The sequence below is a fragment of the Tachyglossus aculeatus genome, chromosome 13 (genome assembly GCF_015852505.1).
Source record: "Tachyglossus aculeatus isolate mTacAcu1 chromosome 13, mTacAcu1.pri, whole genome shotgun sequence".
Lineage (NCBI taxonomy): Eukaryota > Metazoa > Chordata > Mammalia > Monotremata > Tachyglossidae > Tachyglossus > Tachyglossus aculeatus.
Window position 1 is genome coordinate 1,533,188 of NC_052078.1, and position 17,087 is coordinate 1,550,274.

Below are 17,087 nucleotides of genomic sequence, written 5' to 3' on the forward strand. Positions count from 1 at the left end.
GAGGGCAGGTGACCCTTCAGTGACCATGCAAGAAAGTAAATCGATGAGAATCTGGCATGGCAGACGGAAAAGGACATCGATAAACGTGAGTGAAAGTCAATAATAATAATAATAATGATAATGGTATTTTTAAGCACTTACTATGTGCCGAGCACTCATTAAGTACATGGAGAAGCAGCGTGGCTCAGTGGAAAGAGCCCGGGCTTTGGAGTCAGGGGTCATGGATTCAAATCCTGGCTCCACCAACTGTCAGCTGCGTGGCTTAGTTCAGTGTTAAGCGCTTAGCTCTGCACACAGTAAGCACTCAATAAATATGATTGAGTGGATGAATGAATGAGTGACTTTGGGCAAGTCACTTAACTTCTCTGAGCCTCAGTGACCTCATCTGTAAAATGGGGATGAAGACTGTGAGCCCCCCCGTGGGACAACCTGATCACCTTGTAATCTCCCCAGCGCTTAGAACAGTGCTTTGCACGTGGTAAGCGCTTAACAAATACCATTATTATTATTATTGTTATTATTATTATTATCATGTCAGCGCTCAATAAATATGATTGAATGGATGAATGAATGAATGACTTTGGGCAAGTCACTTAACTTCTCTGAGCCTCAGTGACCTCATCTGTAAAATGGGGATGAAGACTGTGAGCCCCCCGTGGGACAACCTGATCACCTTGTAACCTCCCCAGCGCTTAGAACAGTGCTTTGCACGTAGTAAGCGCTTAACAAATACCATTATTATTATTATTATTATTATTATTATTATCATGTCAGCACTCAATAAATATGATTGAATGGATGAATGAATGAATGAATGAATGACTTTGGGCAAGTCACTTAACTTCTCTGAGCCTCAGTGACCTCATCTGTAAAATGGGGATGAAGACTGTGAGCCCCCCGTGGGACAACCTGATCACCTTGTAACCTCCCCAGCGCTTAGAATAGTGCTTTGCACGTAGTAAGCGCTTAACAAATACCATTATTATTATTATTGTTGTTATTATTATTATTATCATGTCAATGCTCAATAAATATGATTGAATGGATGAATGAATGAAAGACTTTGGGCAAGTCACTTAACTTCTCTGAGCCTCAGTGACCTCATCTGTAAAATGGGGATGAAGACTGTGAGCCCCCGGTGGGACAACCTGATCACCTTGTAACCTCCCCAGTGCTTAGAACAGTGCTTTGCACGTAGTAAGCGCTTAACAAATACCATTATTATTATTATTATTATTATTATTATTATCATGTCAGCACTCAATAAATGTGATTGAATGGATGAATGAATGAATGAATGACTTTGGGCAAGTCACTTAACTTCTCTGAGCCTCAGTGACCTCATCTGTAAAATGGGGATGAAGACTGTGAGCCCCCACGTGGGACAACCTGATCACCTTGTAACTTCCCCAGCGCTTAGAACAGTGCTTTGCACATAGTAAGCGCTTAACAAATACCATTATTATTATTATTGTTATTGTTATTATTATTATCATGTCCTTGAGCAAGCGCAAGAGTATATCATCCCATAAACCCAGGTCCTGGAAGTCCCCCTTATTTTTTTTTATATTTATATATGCCATTCTATTTATTTTGTTAATGATGTGCATATAGCTATAATTCTGTTTGTTCTGACGATTTTGACACTTGTCTACATGTTTTGTTTTGTTTTGTCATCCGTCTCCCCCTTCTAGACTGTGAGCCCGTTGTCGGGTAGGGACCGTCTCTAGATGTTGCCCACTTATACTTCCTAAGCGCTTAGTCCAGTGCCCTGCACACAGTAAGCGCTCAATAAATGCGATTGAATGAATGAATGAATGAAAAGAGCCCGGGCTTGGGGGTCAGAGGTCGTGGGTTCGAATCCCAGCTCCGCCACTCGTCAGCTCCGTGACTTTGGGCGAGCCACTTACCTTCTCTGGGCCTCAGCTACCTCATCTGGAAAATGGGGATTAAGAGTGTGAGGCTCCACGCGGGACAACCTGATGACCTTGTATCTACCCCAGCGCTTAGGACAGTGCTTGGCACAGAGTAAGCGCTTAACAAATACCATCATTATTTTAATTATTATTACTCCAGCACGGAGAACAATGCTTGGCACATAGTAAGCGCTTAACAAATGCCATCATCATTATTATTATTATTACCACCCCAGTGCCTAGAACAGTGCTTGGCACAGAGTAAGGGCTTAACAAATACCATCATTATTATTAGTAGTAGTACCCCAGCGCCTAGAACAGTGCTTGGCACAGAGTAAGCGCTTAACAAATACCATCATTATTTTAATTATTATTACTCCAGCACAGAGAACAATGTTTGGCACATAGTAAGTGCTTAACAAATACCATTATTATTATTATTATTATTGTTATTATTATTATTATTGCCAACCCAGTGCTTAGAACAGTGCTAGGCACAGAGTAAGTGCTTAACAAATACCATTATTATTATTATTATTACCCCAGCACTGAGAACAGTGCTTGGCACAGAGTTAGTGCTTAACAAATACCATCATTATTATTAGTAGTAGTACCCCAATCAATCAATAAATCACTCAATCAATCGTATTTATTGAGTGCTTACTATGTGCAGAGCACTGTACTAAGCGCTTGGGAAGTACAAATTGGCATCACTACCCCAGTGCCTAGAACAGTGCTTGGCACAGAGTAAGCGCTTAACAGATGCCATAATTATTTTAATTATTATTACTCCAGCACGGAGAACAATGCTTGGCACATAGTAAGTGCTTAACAAATACCATTATTATTATTATTGTTATTATTATTATTATTACCAACCCAGTGCTTAGAATAGTGCTAGGCACAGAGTAAGTGCTTAACAAATACCATTATTATTATTATTATTACCCCAGCACTGAGAACAGTGCTTGGCACAGAGTTAGTGCTTAACAAATACCATCATTATTATTAGTAGTAGTACCCCAGTGCCTAGAACAGTGCTTGGCACGGAGTAAGCGCTTAACAAATGCCATCATTACTTTAATTATTATAAATCCAGTACGGAGAACAGTGCTTGGCACAGAGTAAGCGCTTAACAAATACCATCATTATTATTGTTATTATTATTATTACCCCAGCACTTAGAGCAGTGCTTGGCACAGAGTAAGTGCTTAACAAATACCTTAAAAAAAACCCCCCAAAATCCAGATGACCTCTGGAGTGTCCTTCCAGGTGGTGGAGCCTATGAAGCCCACTATGACTTCCAGGTGGTGGAGCGCTTAGTACAGTGCTCTGCACACAGTAAGCGCTCAATAAATACGATTGAATGAATGAGTGAACGCCGGGGTGGCTCCCAAGGAGATCGGGTTGGATGCAGGCCTTGTCCCGCAGCGGGCTCTTACCATGTGTACTACTCTATTTATTTATTTGTTTATCTTATATTACTCTTTATTTACTTATTTTATTTGTACGTGTTTATTCTATTTATTTTATTTTGTTAATATGTTTTCTTTTGTTCTCTGTCTCCCCCTTCTAGACTGTGAATCCACTGTTGGGTAGGGACCGTCTCTCTATGTCGCCGATTTGTACTTCCCAAGCGCTTAGTCCAGTGCTCTGCACATAGTAAGCGCTCAATAAGTACGATTGAATGAATGAATGAATGAATGACTCTATCCCGGCCCCATCCAGCCCATCGTCCCTCCTTACTGGGCGGTTTGATGCTCAGAGGAGCTGGGGTAGCGGTTACCATGGCAACCGTTGCAGTGCCCGCTTGGCTTAGGGGTGGGAGGGCGATGGGGGGAAGGAAAGGCCTTTTTTTGGATAATTAGGGATCCGGCTGAGGGGCTGGGGAATTCCCTTCCCTTCCCCACAGCACCTGTATATATGTATATATGGTTGTACATATTTATTACTCTATTATTTATTTATTTATTTATTTATTTATTTATTATTTATTTTATTTTGTTGGTATGTTTGGTTCTGTTCTCTGTCTCCCCCTTTTAGACTGTGAGCCCACTGTTGGGTAGGGACTGTCTCTATGTGTTGCCAATTTGTACTTCCCAAGCGCTTAGTACAGTGCTCTGCACATAGTAAGCGCTCAATAAATACGATTGATTGATTGATTGATTGATTGATTCCCCAAAGGCAAGGAGAGGCCTGCAAATGAGGGAGCCGCAATGGACTTTTTTGGGTTGCTTCTGGGTTTTTTACGGTGTTTGTTAAGCGCTTACTATGTGGCAGGCACTGTAATAATAATAATAATAATGTTGGCATTTGTTAAGCGCTTACTATGTGCAAAGCACTGTTCTAAGCGCTTGGGGGGATACAAAGTGATCAGGTTGTCCCACGTGGGGCTCACAGTCTTAATCCCCATTTTACAGATGAGGGAACTGAGGCTCAGAGAAGTGAAGTGACTTGCCCAAGGTCACACAGCAGACATGTGGCGGAGCCAGGATTCGAACCCATGACCTCTGACTCCAAAGCCCGGGCTCTTTCCACTGAGCCACGCTGCTTCTCTACTGTACTAAGCGCTGGGTTAGCTACAGCCTCCCCCCACCCCACAGCACTTAGATATGTACGCATAGATCTATAATTCTATTTAATAATAATAAGCAGAAGCAGCATGGCTCAGTGGAAGGAGCCCAGGCTTTGGATTCAGAGGTCCTGGGTTCAAATCCCGGCTCTGCCAATCGTCGGCTGTGTGACTTGGGGCAAGTCACTTCACTTCTCTGGGCCTCAGTTCCCTCATCTGTACAATGGGGATGAAGACTGTGAGCCCCCCGTGGGACAACCTGGTAACCTTGTAACCTCCCCAGCGCTTAGAACAGTGTATTGCACATAGTAAGTGCTTAATAAATGCCATTATTATTATTATTCTCTGGGCCTCAGTTCCCTCATCTGTAAAATGGGGATTAACGTGAGCCCCCCATGGGACAACCTGATCACCTTTTAACCTCCCCAGCGCTCAGAACAGTGTTTTGCACATAGTAGGCGCTTAATAGAACAGTGCATTGCACATAGTAAGCGCTTAATAAATGCCATTGTTATTATTATTATTATTCTCTGGGCCTCAGTTCCCTCATCTGTAAAATGGGGATTAAGGTGAGCCCCCCATGGGACAACCTGAGCACCTTGTAACCTCCCCAGCGCTTAGAACAGTGTTTTGCACATAGTAGGCGCTTAATAAATTCCATCATTATATTTATTATTACTAAGTCCCTTAGCTTCTCTGTGCCTCAGTTTCCCCATCTGTGAAATAGGGATTCAATCCCTGTTCCTCCCTCCTTCTTCGACTGCAAGCCCCATGTGGAACCTGATGATCTCTACCCCAGTGCTTACTACAGTGCTGGGCACACTAGCACTCAACAAGTGCCGTGACTTAACTATTAATACTAGTGATTAATAAGAATGATGATAAAAGGGAAGAGTTAAAGGGTGAATTTGAGGGCCAAGGTTGTTTGAGCTGTGATGAGCATCACCTAGGAGAACTTGGCCCGGGAGGAAAGGTGCCCGGGTTACCTGGGCAGAAGCAGCAGGGCACAGTGGGTAGAGCCCGGCCCTGGGAGTCTGAGGGTCACGGGTTCTAATCCTGCCTCCTCCACCTGCCTGCTGGGTGGCCTCGGGCAAGTCACTTGACGTCTCTGGGCCTCAGTTCCCTCATCTGCCAAACGGGGACGGAGATTATGAGCCCTATGTGGGGCAGGGACTGTATCCAACCCGATTTGGTTATTTTTTATGATGGCATTTATTATTCATTCATTCATTCAATCAATCCTATTTATTGAGCGCTTACTGTGTGCAGAGCACTGTACTAAGCGCTTGAGAAGTACACCATATATAGAGACGGTCCCTACCCAACAGTGGGCTCACAGTCTAGAAGGGGGAACAAACAATGCAAAGCACTGTTCTAAGCGCTGGGGAGGTCACAGGGTGATCAGGTTGTCCCCGCGGGGGCTCACAGTCTTTATCCCCATTTTCCAGATGAGAGAACTGAGGCCCAGAGAAGTGAAGTTCACAGTTTTAGACTGTGAGCCCACTGCTGGGTAGGGACTGTCTCTATATGTTGCCAACTTGTACTTCCCAAGCGCTTAGTCCAGTGCTCTGCGCACAGTAAGCGCTCAATAAATACGATTGATTGATTGATTGATTGACTGAAGTGTCTTCTAGACTGTGAGCCCGTTGTTGGGTAGGGACCGTCTCTATATGTTGCCAACTGGTACTTCCCAAGCGTTTAGTCCAGTGCTCTGCACACAGTAAGCGCTCAATAAATACGATTGAATGAATGAATGTAGTGACTCGCCCAAAGTCACCCAGCTGACAACTGGCGGAGCCAGGATTTGAACCCATGACCCCTGACTTCAAAGCCCGGGCTCTTTCCACTGAGCCACGCTGCTTCTCTTTGGTTGTATCCCTCCCCCGAGCGCTTAGAACAGTGTGAGGCACACAGTTAGCACTTATATTTTATTTATTTTATTTTGTTAATATGTTTTGTTTTGTTGTCTGTCTCCACCTTCTAGACTGTGAGCCCACTGTTGGGTAGGGACCGCCTCTAGATGTTGCCAACTTGGACTTCCCAAGCGCTTAGTACAGTGCTCTGCACACAGGAAGCGCTCAATAAATACGGTTGAATGAATGAATGAAAATACCACAATTATTATCATTATTTTTTAGTGAGTTGGCGGCAGCCCTCGTGCGTTGGGCTGACGAGGGCCTTCTAGCATCATCATCAATCGTATTTATTGAGCACTTACTGTGTGCAGAGCACTGTACTAAGCGCTTGGGAAGGACAAGTTGGCAACATATAGAGACGGTCCCTACCCAACAGTGGGCTCACAGTCTCCACGTCCTCTGTCCCTGGGGAAAGAAATCAGGTGAGCTCAGGAAAATCAGGCGGCGGGACTGAAAGAAACGAACGTCCTCTCCATCTCCCTTCTGCACCTGTCTGCTCATTCTTGCTGTATCGTAGTTATCATCATCATCATCAATCGTATTTATTGAGCGCTTACTGTGTGCAGAGCACTGTACTAAGCGCTTGGGAAGTACAAATTGGCAACATCTAGAGACAGTCCCTACCCAACAGCGGGCTCACAGTCTAAAAGGGGGAGACAGAGAACAAAACCAATTATGGCCAATCCTCTGTCTGAAATCTGTGATTTCATTTATTCATTTATTTTCTATTTATTCTGACGACTTGACACCCGTCCACATGTTTTGTCTTGTCGTCCGTCTCCTCCTTCTAGACCGTGAGTCCGCTTTTGGGTAGGGACCAGCTCTAGATGTCGCCGACTTGTCCTTCCCAAGCGCTTAGTACAGTGCTCTGCACACAGTAAGCGCTCAATAAATGTGATTGATTGATTCCCAAACGCTTAGTACAGTGCTCTGCACACAGTAATAATAATAATAATAATAATAATAATAATAATGGCATTTGTTAAGCGCTTACTATGTGTAGAGCACTGTTCTAAGCGCTGGGGGGGACACAAGGTGAACATGTTGTCCCACATGGGGCTCACAGCCTTAATCCCCATTTTACAGATGTGGTAACTGAGGCTCAGAGAAGTTAAGTGACTTGCCCAAGGTCACACAGCAGACGTGGCTGAGTCGGGATTCAAACCCATAACCTCTTACTCCAAAGCCCAGTAAGCGTTCAATAAATACGATTGATTGATTGATTGATTCCCAAACGCTTAGTACAGTGCTCTGCACACAGTAAGCGCTCAATAAATACAAATGAATGAATGAATGTCCGTCATTTTATTTATATATCTGTAATTTTACCGCTTATTCGCATATGCTGCCTGTCTCCCCACCTCTAGACTGTGAGCTCATCGTGGGCAGGGATTGTCACTCGTCATCGCTGTGTCGTGCCTTCCCGAGCGCTTCATACAGCGCTCGATAAATACGATTGAACGAATGAATGAATGAATGAATCCTATTTGTTGAGCACTTACCGGGTGGAGAGTATATTATAAGAATAATAATAATAATGATAATAATAATAATGGCATTTGTTAAGCGCTTACTATGTGCAAAGCACCGCTCTAAGCGCTGGGGAGGTTACAAGGTGATCAGGTTGTCCCACGCGGGGCTCACAGTCTTAATCCCCATTTTCCAGATGAGGGAACTGAGGCTCAGAGAAGTGAAGTGACTTGCCCAAAGTCACACAGCTGACATATGGCGGAGCCGGGATTCGAACCCATGACCTTTGACTCCAAAGCCCGGGCTCTTTCCACTGAGCCACTTTATTAAGCGCTTACTGTGTGCAAAGCACTATTCTAAGCACTGGGGAGGTTACAGAGGTGATCAGGTTGTCCCACGGGGGGGCTCACAGTCTTCATCCCCATTTTACAGATGAGGTCACTGAGGCACAAAGTATACTTTCCCAAGCGCTCAGGACAGTGCTGTGCACGCGGTAAACGCTCAATAAATACGAAATATGACTGAAAGGTTGTTGGGCTTTCAGAGGAGTCTGGGTGTTGGACGGGGGCTGCGGATGGCCTCCGGAGTCTCCAAACTCAGGGAGGGACAGTGAGGAGGAAAGAGCCAACAAGCGCTTAGTACAGTGCTCTGCACACAGTAAGCACTCAATAAATACGATTGAATGAACAGAGGGGGGATACCGAGGCCCAGAGAGGTTGAGTGTCAAACAAAGACTCCGTTGGCTTTAAAGACCGGGAGCTCGTTGAGGGCAGGGAATGTCACCTTTTATTCAGCTGTATAGAGAAGCAGCGTGGCTCAGTGGAAAGAGCCCAGGCTATGGAGTCAGAGGTCCTGGGTTCAAATCCCGGCTCTGTCACTTGTCAGCTGGGTGGCTTTGGGCAAGCCACTTCACTTCTCTGGGCCTCTGTTCCCTCATCTGTAAAATGGGGATGAAGACTGGGAGCCCCACGGGGGGACAACCTGATCACCGTGTAACCTCCCCAGCGCCTAATTAGAACAGTGCTTTGCACATAGTAAGCGCTTAGTACAGTGCTCTGCACACAGTAGGCGCTCAATAAATACAATAATAATAATAATGATGGTATTTGTTAAGCGCTTACTATGTGCAAAGCACTGTTAATAAATAATAATAATAATAATAATGATGGCATTTATTAAGCGCTTACTATGTGCAAACCACTGTTCTAAGCGCTGGGTTGCCATCATTATTATTATTAACGGTGCTTTGCACATAGTAAGCGCTTAACAAATACCATCATCATTATTATTATTGTATTTATTGAGCACCTACTGTGTGCAGAGCACTGTACTGAGCGCTTGGAAAGTACCATTCAGCAATAGAGACAATCCCTGCCCGCACTGGTCTAGAAGGGAGGGGGAGACGGACATCCAAACAAGTAAATGGGCCTCCCAAGCACGTAGTAATAATAATAATAATAATAATAATAATAATAATAATAATAATAATAGTGGCATTTATTAAGTGCTTACTATGTGCAAAGCACTGTTCTAAGCACTGGGAGGCTTAACACATCCCAGAATAACAATAATAATCAGATTCATAATAATAATGAGGGCATTTATTAAGCACTTACAATGTGCAAAGCACTGTTCCAAGCGCTGGGAGGCCACAAGGTGATCAGGTTGTCCCACGGGGGGCTCACTCTTAATCCCCATGTTGGTACCAAATAGTACCAAGTACTACTTGGTACTATGTTGCCAACTTGTACTTTCCAAGCGCTTAGTACAGTGCTCTGCACACAGTAAGTGCTCAATAAATACGTTTGATTGATTGATAGTACAGTGCTCTGCACACAGTAAGCGCTCGACTGAATCAATCAATCAATCAATCATATTTATTGAGCGCTTACTGTGTGCAGAGCACTGTACTAAGCGCTTGGGAAGTCCAAGTTGGCAACAGATAGAGACGGTCCCTACCCAACAGTGCGCTCACAGTCTTGTCACGTCCTCCGCCGGGCCCGGAATGCCCCCAATCCCTCTGCCCATCCGCCAAGCTCGCTCTCTTCCTCCCTTCAAGGCCCTACTGAGAGCTCACCTCCTCCAGGAGGCCTTCCCAGACTGAGCCCCCTCCTTCCTCTCCCCCTCATCCCCCTCTCCATCCACCCCATCTTACCTCCTTCCCTTCCCCACAGCACCTGTATAGATGGATATATGTTTGTACAGATTTATTACTCTATTTATTTATTTTACTTGTACCTATCTATTCTATTTATTTTATTTTGTTAGTATGTTTGGTTTTGTTCTCTGTCTCCCCCTTCTAGACTGTGAGCCCACTGTTGGGTAGGGACCGTCTCTAGATGTTGCCAGCTTGGACTTCCCAAGCGCTTAGTACAGTGCTTTGCACACAGGAGGCGCTCAATAAATACAATTGACTGATTGATTGATCTCCTCCAGGAGGCCTTCCCAGACTGAGCCCCTTCCTTCCTCTCCCCCTCGTCCCCCTCTCCATCCCCCCCATCTTCCCTCCTTACCTTCCCCACAGCACCTGGATAGATGGATAGATGTTTGTACAGACTTATTACTCTATTTATGTATTTATTTGACTTGTACCTATCTATTCTATTTATTTTATTTTGTTAGTATGTTTGGTTTTGTTCTCTGTCTCCCCCTTTTAGACTGCGAGCCCACTGTTGGGTAGGGACTGTCTCTAGATGTTGCCAACTTGGACTTCCCAAGCGCTTAGTCCAGTGCTGTGCACACAGTAAGCGCTCAATAAATACGATTGATGATGATGATGATTGAGTGCTTACTGTGTGCGGAGCACTGTACTAAGTGCTTGGGAAGTCCAAGTTGGCAACAGGTAGAGACAGTCCCTTCCCAACAGTGGGCTTACAGTCTGGAAGGGGGAGACAGACAGCAAAACAAAACACTCATCCATTCATTCAATCGTATTTATTGAGCGCTTAATGTGTGCAGAGCACTGTACTAAGCGCTTGGGAAGTCCAAGTTGGCAACAGATAGAGATGGTCCCTACCCAACAGTGGGCTCACAGTCTAGAAGGGGGAGACAGACAACAAAACATTCATTCAATCAATCAATCGTATTTATTGAGCGCTTACTGTGTGCAGAGCACTGTACTAAGCGCTTGGGAAGTCCAAGTTGGCGACAGATAGAGACAGTCCCTACCCAACAGTGGGCTCACAGTCTAGAAGGGGGAGACAGACAACAAAACATTCATTCATTCATTCAATCGTATTTATTGGGCGCTTACTGTGTGCAGAGCACTGCACTGAGTGCTTGGGAAGTCCAAGTTGGCAACATCTAGAGACGGTCCCGACCCACCAGTGGGCTCCCAGTCTTGTCCCAGGTCACCCAGAGGCCACGGTGGCCGCCCCGTCGCTCTCCCCCCGTGGGACCCAGGGAAGCAAGGGGGTCAGTTGGCGAGCCCCCACCCGGGCCCGACCCCGGAGCCGTCCGTCATCGGGACCTCATTTCTCCCGTCCCGGCCGGCGCAGGTGGGACCCCGGGATTCCCGCCGGGACACGGGAGGGAGGATCCCGGGCCTCGAAGCCAAGAATGGCCACCATTGTTCCCGGGGCCAGCCGGGGCCCGGACACCTGGGCCCCCCGGAGAAGGCGGAGGGCGGGGGGCCGGGGGTGGCCCGGGCCCAGAGGCCTACCTCCAAGCCCAGGCCAACAGCCTCCCTCCCTGTCTGCCCGTCTATCTCGCAATCAATCAATCAATCAATCAATCGTATTGATTGATTGAGCGCTTACTGCGTGCAGAGCACTGGACTAAGTGCTTGGGAAGCCCAAGTTGGCAACAGACTTCTCTGCGCCTCAGTGAACTCACCTGTTAAATGGGGATGAAGACTGGGAGCCAAGCCAAGCCAAGCGCTTAGAACAGTGCTGTGCACATAGTAAGCGCTTAACAAATGCCAACATTATTATATAGAGACAGTCCCTACCCAGCAGTGGGCTCACAGTCTAAAAACCTGTATATATGTTTGCACATCTCTATTACTCTATTTATCTTGTCCATATCTATTCTATTTATTTTATTTTGTTAGTATGTTTGGTTTTGTTGTCTGTCTCCCCCTTCTAGACTGTGAGCCCACTGTTGGGTAGGGACTGTCTCTAGATGTTGCCAATTTGTACTTCCCAGGTGCTTAGTCCAGTGCTCTGCACACAGTAAGTGCTCAATCAATACGATGAATGCATGAAAGAATATTTATTTTACCTGTACATATTTATTCCATTTTATTTTGTTAATATGTTTTGTTTTGTCGTCTGTCTCCCCCTTCTAGACTGTGAGCCCACTGGTGGGTAGGGACCGTCTCTACCTGTTGCCAACTTGGACTTCCCAAGCGCTTAGCCCAGTGCTGTGCACACAGTAAGCGCTCAATAAATATGATGAGTGAATGAAAGAATATTTATTTTACTTGTACATATTTATTCTATTTATTTTATTTTGTTAATATGTTTGGTTTTGTTGCCTGTCTCCCCCTTCTAGACTGTGAGCCCACTGTTGGGTAGGGACCGTCTCTATATGTTGCCAACTTGTCTTTCCCAAGCGCTTAGTCCAGTGGTCTGCACACAGTAAGCGCTCAATCAATACGATGAATGAATGAATGAAAGAATATTTATTTTACTTGTACATATTTATTCTATTTATTTTATTTTGTTAATATGTTTTGTCTTGTTGCCTGTCTCCCCCTTCTAGACTGTGAGCCCGCTGTAGGGTAGGGACCATCCCTAGATGTTGCCAACTTGGACTTCCCAAGCGCTTAGTCCAGTGCTCTGCACACAGTAAGCGCTCAATAAATACAATGAATGAATGAAAGAATATTTATTTTACTTGTACATATTTATTCTATTTATTTTATTTTGTTAATATGTTTGTTTTTGTTGCCTGTCTCCCCCTTCTAGACTGTGAGCCCGCTGTAAGTAGGGACCATCCCTAGATGTTGCCAACTTGGACTTCCCAAGCGCTTAGTCCAGTGCTCTGCACACAGTAAGCGCTCAATCAATACGATGAATGAATGAAAGAATATTTATTTTACTTGTACATATTTATTCTATTTATTTTATTTTGTTAATATGTTTTGTCTTGTTGCCTGTCTCCCCCTTCTAGACTGTGAGCCCGCTGTAGGGTAGGGACCATCCCTAGATGTTGCCAACTTGGACTTCCCAAGCGCTTAGTCCAGTGCTCTGCATACAGTAAGCGCTCAATAAATACAATGAAAGAATATTTATTTTACTTGTACATATTTATTCTATTTATTTTATTTTGTTAATATGTTTTGTTTTGTTGCCTGTCTCCTCCTTTTAGACTGTGAGCCCGCTGTAGGGTAGGGACCATCTCTAGATGTTGCCAACTGGGACTTCCCAAGCGCTTAGTCCAGTGCTCTGCACACAGTAAGCGCTCAATACATACAATGAATGAATATTTATTTTACTTGTACATATTTATTCTATTTATTTTATTTTGTTAATATGTTTTGTCTTGTCGCCTGTCTCCCCCTTCTAGACTGTGAGCCCGCTGTAGGGTAGGGACCGTCTCTAGATGTTGCCAACTTGGACTTCCCAAGCGCTTAGCCCAGTGCTCTGCACACAGTAAGCGCTCAATAATTACGATGAATGAATGAAAGAATATTTATTTTACTTGTACATATTTATTCTATTTTGTTAATGTGTTTTGTTTTGTTGTCTGTCTCCCCCTTCTAGACTGTGAGCCCGCTGTAGGGTAGGGACTGTGTCTAGATGTTGCCGACTTGGACTTCGTGAGCGCTTAGTACAGTGCTCTGCACACCATAAGCGCTCAATAAATACGATTGAATGAATGAATGAGGTACACATGCTGAAATGCTGGCACACACGCGTGCACATGTCCTCGTCCCCCCCATCCTCCCATCCCACCGATCTCCTACCCAGCTCCAGGGACCGTTGGTTCACGGACCATCTCCCCTCCACGCTACTAAGAACAATCCTAATGACTGTGGTAATAATAATAATAATAATAATGATAATAATAATGGTATTTATTAAGCGCTTACTATGTGCAAAGCACTGTTCTAAGCGCTGGGGAGGTTACAAGGTGATCGGGTTGTCCCACTGGGGGCTCACAGTTTTCATCCCCATTTTCCAGATGAGGGAACTGAGGCCCAGAGAAGTGAAGTGACTTGCCCAGAGTCACCCAGCTGACAAGTGGCGGAGCCGGGATTTGAACCCATGACCTGACAAATGGCAGAGCCGGGATTTGAACCCATGACCTCTGACTCCAAAGCCCGGGCTCTTTTCCACTGAGCCGCGCTGCTTCTTTTTGGTATTTGTGGTATTTGTGAGGCGCTTGCTAGGTGCCAGGCACTGTACTAAGCGCCGGATTGGACACGCTCCCTGTCCCACGCGGGGCTCACGGTCTTCATCCCCATTTTGCAGACGAGGGAACTGAGGCTCAGAGAAGTGAGGTGTCTTGCCCAAGGTCACAGAGCAGACAAGTGGAGAAGCCAGGATTATTATTATTATTATTATTATTAATTGTGGCATTTGTTAAGCGCTTACTATGTGCCAGGCACTATACTATATGCCAGGCATTGTACTAAGCACTGGGATGGATACCCAGCAGCGTGGCTCAGTGGAAAGAGCCTGGGCTTTGGAGTCAGCGGTCAGGGGTTCGAATCCCGGCTCCGCCAGTTGTCAGCTTTGTGACTTTGGGCAAGTCACTTCACTTCAGCATGGCTCAGTGGAAAGAGCCCGGGCTTTGGAGTCAGAGGTCATGGGTTCGAATCCCGCTCCGCCACATGTCTGCTGTGTGATCTTGGGCAAGTCACTTAGCTTCTCTGGGACTCAGTTACCTCATCTGTAAAATGGGGATGTAGACTGTGAGCCCCACGTGGGACAACCTGATCACCCTGTATCCTCCCCAGTGCTTAGAACAGTGCTTTGCACATAGCAAGCGCTTAACAAATACCAATTATCATTATTATTATTATTATTCTCGGGGCCTCAGTGACCTCATCTGTAAAATGGGGATTAAGACTGTGAGCCCCACGTGGGACAACCTGATCTGATGCGATCAGGTTGTCCCACAGGTTGTCCCTATTTTACAGATGAGGTCACTGAGGCCCCGAGAATAATAATAATAATAATTGGTACTTGTTAAGCGCTTACTATGTGCAAAGCATCATCATCATCAATCGTATTTATTGAGCGCTTACTGTGTGCAGAGCAAAGCACTGTTCTAAGCACTGGGGAGGTTACAAAGTGATCAGGTTGTCCCGCGGGGGGCTCACAGCCTTCATCCCCATTTTCCAGATGAGGGAACTGAGGCCTAGCGAAGTGAAGTGACTTGCCCAAAGTCACACAGCTGACCAGTGGCAGAGCCGGAATTAGAACCCATGACCCCTGACTCCCCACTCCACAACAACCACTGGCCTGCTGAGTGACCTTGGGCAAGTCACTTGATCTCTCTGTGCCTCAGTTTCCTCATCTGTAAAGTAAGGTTTAAATAAGGTTGGACGCAGTGTGCAGCCTTATAGCTAGAGCCCAGGCCTGGATGTCGGAAGGTTGTAAACCCAGCTTTGCCACTTGTCTGCTGTGTGACCGTGGGCAAGTCACTTCACTTCTCTGGGCCTCAGTGACCCCATCTGTAAAATGGGGATGAAGACTGTGAGCCCCAAGGGTGACATAGTGCCCCAGTGCTTAGGACAGCGCTCGGCACCTAGAAATCGCTTTAATAAATACCATTAGCCACAACAGCGACAACAAAACTTGGACGGTATCATGTTTCAATCAATCAATCAATCATATTTATTGAGCGCTTACTGTGTGCAGAGCACTGTACTAAGCGCTTGGGAAGGACAAGTTGGCAACATCTAGAGACGGTCCCTACCCACCAGTGGGCTCACAGTCTAGAAGAACGAACGAATGTGCCAGGCACTGTACTAAGCGCTTGGTTGACCTAGGGGATCTTCTAGACTGTGAGCCCACTGCTGGGTAGGGACCGTCTCTAGATGTTGCCAACTTGGACTTCCCAAGCGCTTAGTACAGTGCTCTGCACACAGTAAGTGCTCAATAAATACGATAGATTGATTAGGTGCCCACCGGGTGGGGTTCCCGCTGGCCTCAGGGGGCACAGACACAAAGGATCCCCCAAAGGTGGACCCCCAAATCCTGCTCTCTGAGAGGCCTTGGGGCCCTCCAGTCCATGGACTCAATAAATACGATTGATGATGATGATGATGATGATGATGATGACTTTATTGAGCGCTTCGGACGCCCAGAGCACTGTTCTCCGCTCCAACACCAGGGGGCGCCCCGGACCAGGCCCTCATTCATTCATTCATTTCATTGTACTTATTGAGCGCTTCCTGGGTGCAGAGCACTGTACTAAGCGCCTAGACATAGCTAGAGACGGTCCCTACCCAACAACGGGCTCCCAGTCTGCGACCCGCCAATTCGTGGAGCGTTCCATGTTTTTCATATTTAATGATGGCATCTGTTAAGCGCTTACTATGCGCAAAGCACTGTTCTAAGCGCTGGAGGGGATACAAGGTGATCAAGTTGTCCCACGTGGGGCTCACAGTCTTAATCCCCATTGAGGTAACCGAGGCTCAGAGAAGTTAAGTGACTTGTCCAAGGTAACACAGCAGGTATGTGGCGGAGCTGGGATTCGAACCCATGCCCTCTGACTCCAAAGCCCGGGCTCTTTCCACGGAGTCACACATTCTATTTATTTTATTTTTGTTAATTCAGGGTCTGTCTCCCCCTTCTAGCTGTCAGCAGTGTGACTTTGGGCAAGTCACTTCACTTCTCTGGGCCTCAGTGACCTCATCTGTAAAATGGGGATTGAGACTGTGAGCCCCACGTGGGACAACCTGATCACCTTGTAACCTCCCCAGCGCTTAGAACAGTGCTTTGCACATAGTAAGCGCTTAATAAATGCCATCATCATCATCATCATCATCATTCTAGACTGTGAGCCCACTGTTGGGTAAGGGCCGTCTCTAGTGTTGCCAACTTGGACTTCCCAAGCGCCTAGTACAGTGCTCTGCACACCGTAAGCGCTCAATAAATACGACTGAATGAATGAATAGAAGGGGGAATCAGACAGCAAAACAGAACAAGTAGGCGTCAATACCAATCAATCAATTAATCGTATTTATTGAGCGCTTACTGTGTGCAGAGCACTGTACTAAGCGCTTTGGAAGTACAAATTGGCAACATATAGAGA